This window comes from Schistocerca cancellata, chromosome 5 (assembly GCF_023864275.1).
Source record: "Schistocerca cancellata isolate TAMUIC-IGC-003103 chromosome 5, iqSchCanc2.1, whole genome shotgun sequence".
NCBI classification, from domain to species: Eukaryota; Metazoa; Arthropoda; class Insecta; order Orthoptera; family Acrididae; genus Schistocerca; species Schistocerca cancellata.
In genome coordinates, this window is record NC_064630.1 from 296,264,450 (window position 1) to 296,276,526 (window position 12,077).

Consider the following 12,077-nt stretch of genomic DNA (forward strand, 5'->3'; position numbering starts at 1 on the left):
TTTTAGGCGGATCTCTGCATTCATTTCAACATCTCTTCTCACTATGCGTCATTCTCATTTTCCAGTCCACGTTGCACGGATTTTCTTACGGTCTGATGCTTGATACGTGTCTAACTGCGTGTCCCTTGCCTGACCTCAGCCTGCAAATTATACAGCCCCTCTGAAGTGATACTGCAGATAAAGGACAAAGAGCATGCAGATAATGTCACCATGTCGCCACCAATCAGCCTTCTACCTCCAGGATCAGGCTGGCTGTTAGTCTGCACGAGGAATGGTTTAAGTTGCAGCGAGCAACATTGTGGATCCGTGAACATGGAAGATGTCACTCTGCAGCCACAGGACGAGATCAACACATCATGCTAATATCACCTCAGTTGCCCATGACTGCACATAACGCTGACCCCCTCGTGTTGTGACATAAAGTGAATATCCACATCCAATTATGTCCAAGCCCTGACAAACTCGCCCCACAGTTGTGTTGCTAATTTGTGAACGATAGTAATAAGCATAGCTTTTTCCATACCTTTCTCATTTTTTAATATAGTTTACTACATTTCGCGCCCAGCGTGGTGCCATTTGCGTAACAGTTCATCAATCAATTTACTTTCTTAAATTTTGGTGCCCAGTTTCGGGAGATTGGCACACATATCCCTCAGTAAACTTAGTTGCGTACAACATTTTGGGATCCGGAATGGGCTGGCCTTTTTAGAAATTCAGTTTTTGGCGTCCAACTTGAGGCGTCTATAGTGGGGCAAACTCAGTTGCAATAAGCAGCTCGTTTGATTATCCTTTTGTGCCCAGTGTGGTGCTTAGTTTGATTTGATCTTCCGTTCATGGTCAGTCTGAAGACTTCGAAATTAATACACACGACTCGAAAAAGATTAGCCTCCCACAGAGGTACAGAAAATAGTAGCCTTTTTGTATGCAGTATTAGATGATGATGATGATGATGATGATGATGATGGTGTATGTGTGTGTGTGTTTTTTTTTTTCTTTTGAATGAACACGTAAACATGTAGCAATTCAATGTAAGGAAAGATCTGAGGAAAATTCTGGTCCTATGTAAAATCGCTAAGCGGGTCTAAGGCTTCCATTCAGTCCCTTGTCGACTATTGTGGTGTGGCAGTTGAAAAAAGCGAAACGAAAGCAGAAGTTTCAAATTTCACGTTCTAGAAATCGTTCACACAGGAGAATCGTGCAAACATACCTTCAGTTGACCATAGGACAGACTCCTGTATGGACGACATAGTAATAAGCATCCCTGGCGTAGAGCAATAAGGAAAGATTTGAAAGCAAATAAATCACCAGGTCCGGATGGAATCCCAATTTGGCTTTACAAAGAGTACTCTACACCATTAGACCCTCACCTACTCTGCATTTATCGTGAATCTCTCGCCCAGTTTAAAAGTTCCAAATAAATGGGAATAAGCGCAGGTGATTCCAGTATACGAGAAAGGTATAAGAAGATATTTGCAAAATTATACACTAATATCCCTAAATTCGGTTTGCTGCAGAATCTTTGAACACATTCTCAATTTGAATATAATAAACTTCCTTTACACTGAGAAGATTATGTCCAGTAATCAGCAAGGTTTTAGAGAGCATCGCTCGTGCGAAACTCAGCTTGCCTTTTCTCACATTATATACAGCGAACTATGAACGAAGGGAAACAGGCAAATGCCATATTTCTAGATTTCCGGAAGGCGTTTGACACATTGCCCCTCTCCATGCTATTAACTAAGGTACGAGTATGTGGAGTAAATTCACAGATACGTGCTATTAATTTAGGTACCAGCATATGAAATAAGTTGTAAATAATCTATTTGCATGTTTGTATGTTGGCAGCGCTTTAGGCTGCATTAATATCACTGACATCGCTGTGCGCCCTCTGTAAGAGACTCCGTGGCTGGACGGAACCGCAGTTAGGTGTTAATTGTTAGCAGTGATGGACGTGGGCAGTGTTAGCGCGAGCGGACGATTTGGACATGTGTTCGTGATGAAGATTTAATATTGGTTATACATGGATTGTAAAATGATGTTGGATGTATTTTCTGATGTTTGGGAAATGGAATTATTGACGGTTATATAATTTTGGAACTGGTTGTCAAATAAATCAGGTAAAATCTGCTAAATACATTGTTTGCTCTGAAACAAAATTTTTCCTTTGCTAACCACATGCCTACTAGTAGTTAGAGCCTATAGTTGTTAGAATCCTTTTATTTAGCTGGCTGTAGTTGCCGCTTGCTGTATTTGCTGTAGTTCGTGTCATGAAGATTTTCTGTGAGGTAAGTGACTTATGAAACGTATGGATAATTGTTAGGATTTCTTCTAATACAGGGCCTTTCTTTTGTGTTAAGTATTTGCAGTCAGAATGCGTTGCGTTGTTATGTTGTGGGCAATAAATGAAGAGAATAAGTTTGAGTTGTATTTGTCAGGGAAAACTCTGTAGGTCAGTGAAATGATAAAAACAAGTAAAGAGACAGTACGTTCAGTTGCACTCAGCAGTTTAATAAGGTTCAGTAGCATTTAGTAGTTTCAGAATTAAACATAGAAGTTTCACCTTCCCTGTTATTTCAGTTTAAGTAAAAACATATTAACAAGTTTCAAAGTTCTCAGATACGTGAATGGCTAGGAGACTTTTTAAATAATAGAAACCAATATGTTGTCCTCGACGGCAAGTGTTCATCAGAGACAAGGATAATGCCATATATGTAAGTGATGTGTTTGCTGATGATGCTGTGGTGCAAGGACAGGTGATGAAATTGAGTAACTCTACGAAGATACAAGACGCCTTAGACAAAATTTCTAATTAGTGTGGAAAAATGTAAGTTAATGAGGATGAGTAGGAAGAACAAACCTGTAATGTTTGGATACAGTATTACTAGTGTCCTGTTTGACACAATAAAGTCGTTTCAATATCTGGACATAATACTGCAAAGCGATATAAAATGGAACGAGCATTTGAGAACTGTGGTAGATAAAGTGAATGGTCGACTTCGGTTTATTGGTAGGATCTGTGATAGCATGCTCGACGTGTCCATTGCTCCATGAAAATATATGAAGTTTTCATAGTTGAGCTTCGGGAAACGGAATAATTTCAGGCGGCACCGCTGTCAACTTCAAAAACTTCGCGTTACAGCTCTGTGAACAATCTCAAATGTAGACAACGTTGTTTCGTCTACGATGCAGAAGTTTCGTTGGAACACTTTACATATCTTCCACACAGTCCTCATCTCTCTCCATGTGGTTTCCATATTTTCGGAGCCCTGAAGACAGACATTCGTGACCCTCGGTTTGGTATGGGTGAAGAGGTATACACCTGGGTAGAATCAAAGTTCCGCAGGCAACAGCAAACACGTTTCCTGAAGTCATTGACCGTCTTCTCTCACAGGAGGATAAATGTAATAACGGTTATAGCGATTAATTTTGAAATAATAAACAGCTCACTTGCCTTTCTTCCGTCTGTTCGGCTGTTTGGTACCCATGATAATTTGTGTACATGGTGAATAATTATGTACATGGTGTGTAATTTACACATATTTTTATGTATGTCATTTAATCGTTGGTAAAGACTGATTTAGGTCATTCTTTGTGTTAATTGTCATCGACATGCTTCAACCGCAATTACAAACATTGTCACATCCCCACACAAACCACTAAGCTTATGAGAAAGGTGCAATATTTTTTGACTAGAAAATGAAAATCTTTCTTCATGAGTAGGAAGGGTGTGCAACGGGCCTAGTGGGCATAGATGGATCATATTACCATGAGTCTCATTCTCATGTACCAAAAGCTTAAGAGTCACGCCAAGGATCAATGTAACACTTCGTCGTCATAAGCTCAAGATAAAAGTGCTCCACGTAAGACACACCTGGACGCAGTGAGACTTTTCCGAAAGACAGACAGGTACATTTTAGCTGACGTGTTTTCAGATAGGGTTGATGGTCAGCAGGGCACCACCGTCGACATCAACCCCCTTGCATGAAGGCTTACAGGCATTTTCGTTACAAACAAGCTGGTTTTCTGTTGTGTTGCAGTCTTAGTAATGACTGAGGCTTACATGTAATCACTTGAAGAAATTCGTATCGGATTTCCAAGAAAATCTGACACCGAAACCACTAGGGAACTCGAAGCCAATGGTTTGAATGCCACAACACGAAACATTGTGATAACATTTTGGCAGTTTCACTGCTACGTACATGCCAGTCGCCACCGAGGAAAATTTCGACTCGTAAGAGTGGAAATTTTAGAGATCTAGACCGGGATGCAAACGCTATTCCAAGGATATAACAAGAAGAATAAGCATAACAGAGGTCATCTAGACCCGTGCCCAGACCAGATATAACCATAACACTAAAATGTAGCAGTCATGATAGAGAAAATGACACATGATGCACAAATATAGAAACAGATGTTGAAGCAGGCACACATAAGACAAACGTATCCATAAAACTAAATAAAAACGTAGAATAATATTAGAGACAATACGGCTACATGCAAGGTTGAAACAAAGAAAATGTTTGTCAGAAATACATATATCGATGAACCCATTCTGATATCTGCCTTCCTGACAGTTCCCATGACATACGGACGACAGTAAATGAAACGAAATGGAAAAAAAAATGAAATATCACTCAGCAACTACACAACACCGACACTTTGTACTGACATTTCATACGCCTCAAATGCCTGCACGTAACATTGACTCCGTCATGTGGTGAGACGAACCACCCCCCCCCCCCCCCCCGCGCCGACCACCTTCCTGCCCTCCTGCCCTATTACGTAGGCGTGTCTATGTGTCTATGGCAAGCTAACCTGACCCTGAGTTTGTTGTATTGGAGTGTGAATGATGATAATAATAAATGTAAATGTTTCTTTGTATTTATCATTTCTGAATTTAATTTACTCCATTGGGTCCCCAGTTTGGGAGTATTTGCGGATCATACCATCAATCAATTCACTACATTTTGGCGTCCGTGTGGGTCGACCTCGTTAGCAGTTCAATGCAGGTTAGTATACTGCAACTCAATAAACCAATATTTGTATTTTTAATTACAACCGACATCGAGAGAAAGTGGCTTGCTTTCCATTATCACCAAGTTGCGTTTGTGACCCCCAGTGTTGATTCTGAGCGTGAAAGAAATTTCTTCAACGAAAGCTTTTTGAAAATACAGTATTTACAGAAAAAGATTATACTCTGCAGGCTGTGGCTGTTTGACCTTGGTTTGCCATTATACATATACGCCACAGGTTAGATGTTGTGGCCAGAGAGCTGTTACACATTCATCTGTACGTGGCAGCCTCCGTAACAAGAGAAGATTGGGATTGGGTAGACCGTGCCTCCTGGTCTTTAGCTGAGTGTTGTAGAAGGAATGCCTCATCTTGCCAATCTGCAAAGTTTGACCGCATGAGTAAGAAAGCACAGCAGATGGAAGAGACACGCACTGTGACGAATCTGAGTGGCATACAGTTTGATGATACAACCTTAAAGGTACTCAGCAAGGGTCCCAACTTTGCTACGACCCCTAGAAACGTACCCATTTCAGGTTTTGTCAGTGCAGTAGAGCAAGTTGCAGCCACACTTCCACCTAATGTGGCAGAGGAAGTCCGCCGAGAGACCTACAGGGCCCTCACCAAGGCCTAGGCACCGAAATTGAACATCACAACCGAGGAGAGGCTTGCACTCAAGAAACTATGGGAAGACAACAGCATTGTGGTACTGCCAGCAGACAAAGGGAACTCCACTGTCATCTTGCAGCGGGTGGATTATGATGAGAAAGTACGTCAACTTCTGGAGGACCCTGCATACAGAATTCTGGAGTGTGACCCCACGGACAAGGTGGCCAAGAAGACTAGTGCTCTCTTGAAGGAAACAGGGATGCCCGATAAGATCATCAGACAACTACGGGAAAAAGCACCAGTGCCACCTAGACTGTATGGTCTGCCTAAAATACACAAGGAGGGCGTGCCCCTACGTCCTATTGTCAGTAATATTGGGGCACCTACGTACATAACAGCCAAGTACTTGAAAGGTCTCCTGTCTCCATATGTGGGGAAATGTATTCACCACATCCGCAACTCAGAAGATTTCCTGCAACGCCTCAAGCAACTGCACATCACAGATTCGGACATCATGGTTAGTTTTGATGTGGTATCGCTGTTCACCAGGGTCCCACTGAAGGACTCACTAGAACTGATTGCAGAGAAATTTGACGGTGCTCTGTTGGACCTGTTCAGTCATACACTGACATCCACGTATTTCCTGTACAGAAACCAATATTACGAGCAAACTGAAGGTGTAGCTATGGGCAGCCCACTGTCCCCTGTGGTTGCCAACATGTTTATGGAGAGTTTTGAGGAGAGGGCATTGGAGACAGCCACATTTAAACCCACATGCTTCTTTAGGTATGTGGATGACACCTTCGTGATTTGGCCACCTGGGATGGACAGGCTCAATGAGTTTCTTGAACATCTTAACTCATGCCACCCTAATATCAAGTTCACCATGGAACTGGAGAAGAATGGCCAGCTGCCATTTCTGGATGAACTAGTCCAGAGGAAAGCAGATGGATCATTTGGCCACAGTGTGTACCGAAAACCAACACACACTGATTTATATCTGCAGGCCAGCAGCTGTCACCACCCTGCACAGAAGAATGGGGTTCTGAAGACTTTGGTCCACAGAGCACATGCCCTGTCAGACCAAGAGAATCTACCTATAGAGATAGAACGTCTCAAAACAGTTTTCTCCAAGAATGGATACACGGACAGACAAATTGAGAGGGCACTCCAACCAGCCACTATACCACAGGTTCCTGAAGAAGACCACGATGAAGCAAAGAAGGTGGCATATCTGCCGTATGCTGGCTCTATTTCTGCCAGAATCAGTAGGATCCTCCGTAAACACAATATCAAGTGTGTTTTCCGTCCATCCAACAAGATCGGGGGACTGCTGGGGAGTGTCAAAGACGACCTGGGGTTACGAAAACCAGGGATTTACAATATACCTTGTCAATGTTGCATTTCCTACATTGGCCAGACGACAAGAACTGTGGAGATCAGGTGCAAAGAACATCAGAGGCACACTAGATTAAGACAGGTGACTAAGTCAGCCATTGCTGAACACTGTCTAGAACTAGATCATGCCATGAAGTATGAGGATATCAAGATTCTAGCACAAACACCCAGATTTTGGACAGTGTTATAAGAGAATCGATAGAAATTAAAATGGCTGACGATCTTATGAACCGTGACACAGGGTACCAGCTAAGCAGAGCCTGGGATCCGGCTCTGGAACTGTTAAAGGAGCAACGGGGCCAGCTGCAACACTACACAAACAGAAGAACCAGAGACATGGAGATGGAAAACGAGCCCCTGACGGACTGCCAAGTGCACCAGACCGAAGATGGAACACCCAGAGGTGGGACTGGTGGGCGCGGACCGCAGAGGGAACATCCAGAACCGCAGCGGACGAAAAACGGAGCGGCAACGCTCCAGCAGGTCGTGGTGAGCGGGCGCGGACCGCAGGGGGAACGCTTGGTACCCCAGACCGTAGATGAAACCCCCAGGAGCGGGTTTGGTGGGCGCGGACCGCAGAGGGAACACCTAGAACCGCAGCGGACGGGGAATGGAGCAGCAACGCTCCAGCAGGTCGCAGGGAATGGGCGCGGACCACAGAGGAAGCGCCTGCAGCCGTTGGTGGAGGGGGAAGGCCATAGGCATAAATACTGGACCAGGTCCACTCGAGGAGCAGTCTCAGGTCGCACCTGATGAAGGTCACGAGCTACGTGACCGAAATATCGTGCAAGTACGACGCTGATATCCGACAGAAGACCCGACAACCCAAGATGTCATTAGATCGCCGGGAAACCCTAAAGAGTTACAGCAAAAATATTTTAGTATGTATTAATTGAAGATTAAATATGTGATTATGGTTATTAAAGTGTGCTACGTAATTGTCGAACACAAATAGCTTTCAAACAAATTTTTGGAAATTTATTGTAAGGACTACGGGACCAAACAGCTGAGGTCATCGGTCCCTAGGCTTACACACTAATCAATCTAGGTTAACCTAACTTACGCTAAGGACAACCTACACTCCCATGCCCGAGGGAGGACTCGAGAACCTCCGACGGGGGGAGCCACGCGAACCGTGAGAAGACGCGTTTCAACATGTCGATTTAAATGAGACGAGCTTCAAATGATATTTTAACAAAACAACGTAATATACAGTACTGTCAGCCATATCAGGATTTATTAATATCCTGTGTGAAATTACGTTCATAAATGTGAGGGAGATCTTAACTGTCTACTAGGTAGGCGGCAGTCGCAGTCATCCTCCATTAATTTGTGCCAGAGCGTACACTGCCCTTGCAAAACTGTTGGACTATAAAAATGTGAACCTATTGTTAAGAGCGGTTACGAATTTTTGCTGGGCGTTCGTGTTCTGTAGTATTACTGTCGCAGAACATTGACTGGCTGGCGCACAGTACAAAAGAAATAAACAGAACAATGATAAAATGTATGGCATGTTCACAGGTTGCAGTCATATTTACGGGAGCAGTATTCTGCAGGATTTTCGGAGGAGTGTTCCGAACTGCGTGGAAGTTGAGATATTCACAACGTAAGCAGCTTGACGGAGGTGAGTGGCCGGGTTGTGGTGGGGTGGGGGATGGGGTAAAGTGAGAGTAGTCTTCGTTAATCCAAACACAATACACTAGTGGGGAACGCTTTCACTGAAAGAAGTATTCGCGAATTTTACCATGACGTCGCGGAAAGTTTTCTCTTAGTACAGGCCGCCAAATTCGATTACGAGGGTAGTGTTGTTCGCTGTAGAGGCATGTAAATGTGTGAGAATACCCGTGAGTGAAATATAAACGCTAGGCAACTACACTGTTGATTGACCAAGGAATTTAAATTTTTGCCAGCATCTCAAGGAGTTGCTTGCGGGGTGGGGGAGTGGTTATGTACATAAAAAACAGTATGCCACTTGAAACCATAGACGTATCAAGACATTGCACTGAACAGATATTTGAATGTTGTGCAGCGGTAGTTGAATTTAGTGAAACTAAACTTCTAATTGTTGTTTTTTATAGGTCCTCAAACTCTAACTTCAGAGCATTTCTGCTCAACCTAGAGAGGGTTCTTGGTTCACTTTGTAGGAAGTACTAGAAACTAGTTATATGTGGTGACTTCAATATAAATTTTGTATATGATGGTGTAAGAAAAAGGATCTCCTAAATTCATATGATCTGATGCAGACTGTGTTTTTTCCAACTAGGGTGCAGGGGAACAGTAGCACAGACATAGACAATATTTTTATTCATTCTTCATTACTAGATGGGCATTCTGTTAGTAAAAGCGTGAATGGCCTTTCAGACCATGATGCACAAATTTTAACACAAAAAGGCTTTTGTACTCAAACCAATGTCATATTTAATTACAAACTATGTAGGAAAGTTAATGCAACAGCAATAGAGAGTGTTTTAAACCTTGTCAAGGAACAAGAGTGGCAGGATGTTATAGTGCCGATAACATAGATGATAAGTACAATGCTTTCCTTAAGACATTCCTCATGCTCTTTGAGAGTTGCTTCCCATTAGAACATTCTAAATGAGGTACTAGCAGTAACGGGCAGTCCGGGTGGCTGACTAGTGGGATAAGGATATCATGCAGAACAAAGCGGGAATTCTATCAAAATGTTAGAAGTAGTCACAATCAGGCTACAGTATCCCATTACAAACGGTATTGTAAGGTGCTTAAAATGTTATTTGGAAGGCAATGAGTATGTGGTCTGCAAACAGAATAGCTAATTCACAGGATAAAATTAAAACCATATAGTCAGTTGTGAAGGAAGTGTCCGGTCAGCAGCACAAGGTCGACGATATAAAGTCAGTTCGCAGTAAAAATATTTCTGTTACTGATAAATCAGATGTATGTACAGTATTTAACAATCATTTTCTGAGCATTGCTGGTGAATTAAATAAAAAATTACTTTCTACAGGAAATCATTTAACTTTCTTGGCAAATGCCTTTCCAAGATTGATGTCTGAAATACTCCTCTGTGATACAGACAAGAGGAAGATTGAGTCAATAATTAAATCACTGAAGACTAAGGACTCCCATGGTTATGATGGAGTGTCTAGCAGAATATTAAAGTACTGTGCTCCACATGTTAGCCCTGTATTTAGCCATATTTGTAATTTTTCCTTTAGGAATGGCCAGTTTCCTGAGAGATCAAAGTACTCTGTAGTAAAGCCGCTTTATAAAAAGGGAGAAAGGGATAATGTAGATAATTTTATACCTATTTCTTTGCCATTCTTCCCATTCTAAAAGGTTATTTTTGGCTCAGAAACTGGCGGTTCGGGCAATAAGTGGTGTGAGTTCACGAACCTCTTGTCGACCTCTGTTCACGAGTCTCGGTATTTTGACATTGGCCTCTCAATATGTATATTCCTTATCGTTGTTTATTGTTACCAATATTAGTTTATTCCCAAGAATAAGCAGCTTTCACTCGGTTAATACTCGGCAGAAATCAAACCTGCATTTGGATCGGACTTCCTTAACTCTTGTGCAACCCTTTCAAATCGAAATTGAAGAGTTTCCTCATGGGTCACTCCTTCTATCCTGTCGAGGAGTTCCTTGAAAAATTGAGCTGATTCTTAATTTATTGCTGATAGCGTTTACTTAAACTTATGGACTGACTTTTTTCAGGTTCATGAACATTTATTTTTATCTGTTATTACTTCTAAGTTGTAATTTCATGTACTGACACGTTCCATGACCTTGGGGATTTCCTCCTCAATTTGGTACTACGGAACTTTCGTGTAAATAAATAAATCCCCATACATGCTCTTCAAACTACTGTGAAGTGCACAGCAAAGGGTGCTTTTCGTTGTACCACTAGCATGTGTTTCTTCCAGTTCCAGTCACGTGTGGAACATGGGAAGGAAGACTGCATAATTGCCTTAGTGTGTGCTGTTATTTTTCTATCTTTGTTTTCGCAGTCACTATGGGACTGACATGTATTGCTCCGGATTCAGGACGTTTCTTTGAAGTCGGCCGCAGACGCTATTAGTAGGAAAAATGCGGACCTGATTGAATCTGATCGCAGAGTGTTATCGGGAATTCCGAATATCATATACAGTGTTGATCCTTTGAGATCAAGAGAGTGTCAGTTTACGTCGGCAGATTTGCTACGTTAATGATAAAACGAGAGCTGTTAGTTTCAAAGCAGAGCATGCATTTATTTAGTCGAAACTTGCGTAACTATTGTTCGGAAGTTTTATGAAGGATAATCGAGTTTTTAGCTCCAGCAGGTGCTGTTGTAAGAAACGGATTTCGCAAGGTTTATTGGAGTCGGATTAGAATACATTGTTTCCAGGTTATCAGGAGTGGTTAATGAATTCTGATGTGTCTTTTTCGCCTCCATATCTTTCCACAATTCTTCGCGCAACTATTTCCTCGACTGAGACATTCGTGAAAGTTGCACGGAGTAATCTTGAGCTTAAACTTTTTTTTTTGTTTTACCGGTTCTACGGGTGTATCTTGGAGTTTATCCGTGTGCAGTCGTTTTCCTACATTCGTGTCACAGCTACGACTAGCATGACACTGCACAGAGTTAAGCCGGGTTGGTTTTTCAACAGTTGTTTCGGCGCCTGTACATCATTTACATCGTGTGTTGTATGTTGCTGAGACCTAGATTTTTCTGTGTTTTCTATTCCTATCTAAAGTCGTATTAAGCAGTAGATCATCCGTTTTTGTGTTCTCTTTGGCAATGGCAAGTGGTGCTAAGTAGTCGATGATCTGCGCTCAAATTAACAACCCCTAAATCTGCAAAAATCTAAAGTAACGACAAGTATCCGTAAGGAAGCAGCGGAAGAGGATTTACAGCAGAGCTAACTACACATTGTATAGACGCTATGACAGAAACAGGTGGCTCACGCTACATACGTAATCAGTCAAGTCGCTGATGCATCCACTGTTTAAATCCTTCAGATCACCTACGAAGACAGCCTGTCAGCTTCAGGATTAGGGTTCGGCCTTTCGAACAAATGCTGATCAGCTGCAGAGAATCT